The sequence below is a fragment of the Pecten maximus genome, chromosome 19 (genome assembly GCF_902652985.1).
Source record: "Pecten maximus chromosome 19, xPecMax1.1, whole genome shotgun sequence".
Lineage (NCBI taxonomy): Eukaryota > Metazoa > Mollusca > Bivalvia > Pectinida > Pectinidae > Pecten > Pecten maximus.
Genome location: NC_047033.1, coordinates 24,705,001 through 24,709,558, shown reverse-complemented (window position 1 = coordinate 24,709,558; position 4,558 = coordinate 24,705,001).

The following is a 4,558-nucleotide window of genomic DNA, read 5'->3' as shown; positions in this document are numbered from 1 at the left end:
AAAGCTTCTCGTCCTCTGATACACCATCAGCCTCCGTAGCCGAGCCTGGAGTCAGGCGAGGACAGGATTGACTCCAGGCTACACACACAGGCATTCACTATTAATCTGATTGTGTTGGGCATTATTGGAAGAAAACAGTTCTACTTTGTTACAAACAAATCAAAAACAAAGATTATCTTGCTAAAGCAGGTCAAAGTTTTCTTTAGCTTCAGGTGTTACTCAAAACAAGTGCATTCAATGATTGTGAATTAGCTCATTATCATGATCATGTGCCAGCCAGCAGCTGCCATCACAAAATTAAACTATATACATGTATATATATATATGGGGCAAAGAAGTAATTCAAACAGTGATTGGGGTTTGAATTACTTCTTTGCCCCATATAATTTATATATAATCATTACAAGTAATTCGTATCCTCCATATACATTTATGTGAGGATCCAGTGTTATCTGGATTATACTGTTTATATTACTTCTTTGACCCTTATATATATATATACATAATTCAGAAACTTATTAGGTCAAAGATGTAAAATCTTGATTGGAAATTAATGAATCTTAACCAATTAAGAATTAAGAGCGCCGACAAATTTAGATTTTTACAAACAGAAAACAATAGACTTGTTTGCATTGCTCTACAAAGCTTACAAACTTTACGCTTTTGAGATTCTCCTTTATCATTTGAATTAAAGATAATGAAATAATTAATTATATCACAGAAAAATTCTATCGTGCTCCACCTCTAAATTTTGTCACTTTTACTTTTTTTGTGGCAATTATGCAAAGTAAGCGATCCCAACTGTGAACAGGTATTTGATAACATCTTCATTGATTCATCAACTACATGTCATATATACATAAAATGACGTCACATGGACATTTCAACTTTATTCCATATATATATATATATATATACATTCATGTTTGTGTGTGTGTACATGTTGTCGAGTAATTTTAACCTACTGCGATATCTGGATATGCTTACAAATTAATGCTCCACAAAATACAGGCACTATCGGGGGACGACAGAAAAGAGTAATTAACAGGTCTTTCCAACAAAAATAGTAATGTGTCACACGTTCAATATGACAATATGTGCCCGTTCGAAAATCTAACATGAACAAACATAAATCCAGTCGTTGAAATGCAAACAAGTTTAAGCATAACATGTTATGTTCATTTGAATTGATTAATTAACATTGATTAGTTTAGGTTATCAAAGGTATTTACATAATTTGATTCGAGTATTGAATGTTATTGTCTGATATCATATGTTATAATAATCAAATAATTCAAGTTACCAGCTTTGACCATAAGGGTGACAGAACCAACAGAATGAAGAATTGGAAAAACAAAAAAGAAAGAAGAGGAAAGGAAAAAGAAGAAGACATGCAGCTACATCAAATACCCAGAAAAAAGTAAACACATATAAACAACACACACAAAAAACTAATAAAAGGGAAAAATAAAGTGCTTTGGTATTGTTACCTGTTACACTTGCATTGGAAAGTCTGCATGTACTCATAACTGTTATTATTAACACACAAACACAATGCCGCTATTTCTCCTATAAATTGACTCGTTGAATTCGGAATCAATACAATATGCCATCCAGAGCAATTAGGATAAAGCGTATTTTCAAAGGACACGACAGCACAGACCGGCCTGTTTCTCAGCCTCCCCGAGAAATACAAACCTATGTGGATAAGGAGTGTCGGACCATCCACCTCAGATCTTCACCTGAGGTTTTAATTGTAGCCGATTGTAGCTGACTGGCTGGCGCTCTAACCGACAATTGATCTGTATCAGTGCTATATTAATTACCTATTCTGTCAGATGAACAACATGGACTGATCATGTCATCCTATGGCTTTATTGAAGCAAACTAAAATCTACCCATCTGTTGCCTTTTTACAGTCACTTAATTCTGGGTCACATACATTATATTATATTCAGTATCCTAAATAACTTATCTTCAGTACCTATGATAATTCTCTTCATAAAGCAGTTGTGTGTATACAATATTTATGAATATCTATAATTACACTAAACTGGAAATTGTGGACATACATTATGTAAGTGCAGCTCTATCAATAAGGATAATTTTTTAGTTGCATTTCTGCCATCTCACCCTACCTTAAATCTACTTCTCCTTTCTTCCTCTCTCTCTCTCTCTCTCTCTCTCTCTCTTAGTCAATACCTTGTAGGATACTGTCTAGGATACAGAGTGAGTGAATAAAGGCTTTTGAAATATTTTTTTTTTATCTCATTCCCCCCCCCCCCCCCCCCCCCCCCCTTTATTCCACTACTTGTCCATATACATGTAAACATTGATGTTTCCTAGCATACTATTCAAATGTATTTAATGTGTTAGTGAGGGTGTACATGTGTGTAAGGGTGTACATGTATATGTATGTAAGGGTGTGTATGTATGTGAGAGTGTTTATTCATGTGAGGAAGCGGGTATATGAGGGTATGCATGGGAGGGTGTGTGTATGTGTGTGTATGTGATGGTGAAATATATAAACAAATTGTAGTAAAGAAATTACACATGTGTAAATTGTGAGTGTAATTGATGCAATGTATTTACAGTACAGAAATCTTGATTATTTAGTTTTCTCTGCATTTGATGTTTGAGTGGGACATATGTATGGGTGTGTGTGTGTATAAATGTGTGTGTGTGTGTATAAATGTGTGTATGTGATAAATGATTAATTACAGTAATTTTGAATATCTTTGATTTATACAAATTTAATTGATTGAGTGTATACAAGCCTTAGTATGTGTGGGTGTGTGTGTGTGTGTATGTGTGAGAAAGTTATGTATTGTACATTGTTTGATGAAAACACTGAATAAAAAGTAAATTATAAAAAAAAAAAAAAAAGGATAATTTTAATAACTCTGGTTGATCTGGGCATCCAACTGACCCTGGATTTTTTATGTATTTCATAAGTCAAAATACAGTTACTTCGGAAACCTGAAGCGTCAATACATAGTCAAATAGACAAGTCCTTTCATCTCATTTTGGGGAATTAAAAAATATAGTATACTGGATGTCCTGCTTATTAAATTACCTTTTTTAATATATCATGTACAATGTAATATTTATATTACATAAACAATTAAGACACAATGACAACATTACATAAACAATTAAGACACAATGACAAAATAACATGTACAAGTATAGGAATGGATAAAACACCAAACCTCCAGTAACATGTCAGTCATGTATTTCTTTCAAGGTATCTTAATTTTCTCTAGCTGCGTCCTAATTATAAGAAGTACAATTCTACATTATAGTACATTATAAAGGTCTTACTGCCCGTATACCAAAGTTGAGAAAATTCCAAAAATAATATGAGCAGGGCATCCATTAACCCGAGACCTTGGGTCAATGACGCAGCAAAATTTAATTTATTGGTTTTCACTGCTATCTAATGTAATCATCTTATGTTCTATTTAATAGTTATAGCAGAAATAGTTTCCATATATGTTTTTTTGTATGCACGTTTGTTTACATGACGCAGTTAGGACGATCAGGCTAGACTTAATTGTCATCAAACGCAAGGGGCACAACTGTGGTAACTATTGTCACATGATAAATAATACTATGCACATGCATTAGGGTCTGCCAGATAAGGCATTGAGACTGATGATACTTGAGATATTGAAGACATCTGAGAATCGACATATAGTAAAGTACATTTGATTTGAGATTGACAACTTTAAAAGGCGAGTATTACCTAAGATAGTCTAGATCTGGGATTGTCTAGCTACAATTCTGTAAGTACATATATTTATACATGTATAAAATTAACTTTTCTGTCATTGATACATTTTATGTACCCCAGAATTTTGAAATATCATATTGAAAATATAACAGCTAGCTGAGTTAAATACCGTTTCTGGTCATTACAAGAACCTAGGAGATAAAGAGAAGAAATTTCTATTACAATATAAAAGCTGAAAAAATGGCAATAACTTCAGCGATTTTACATATTTCCTTCAAAATGTATACGTACTACATCATTATCATATATCTCACTATTATCTAAAATAGATTTCAATATGAAATTATGATTGCTGAGTTTCAAGTTTTATCAACCACAATGTATATACGATTATCAGGGCATCCAGTAGACCCTTGAGAATTTGTTTTTGACTCCCCAAAATCATATTTGACTCTTGGGTTTGAAGGAATATCCGACATATTTATATGTTTTAACATTAACCCTTCAGATTTCTGAGAAATAGTTATTTGACTTCTGAAATTGCTACGGTCAACTGGATGTCCTGATCTATAATTACAATGTTGTCACACATCGGATATAATTCTTTTGAAATTATTTTTCTATCCTGAAGGTCGGACAAAAGAGAATGGTATATAGTTTGTACGTATACGTTTTATAATAACTATAAGTGAACTTATATAAATAAGTGAATGAACCAGGAAAAGTAAATTCCAGTATAGTGTGTCCTAATGGGAATCAAACCAGGAACTATGACGTAATAATCCCCGACTCTATCCACTGTGTAAAAAAAGTACGCTCCAT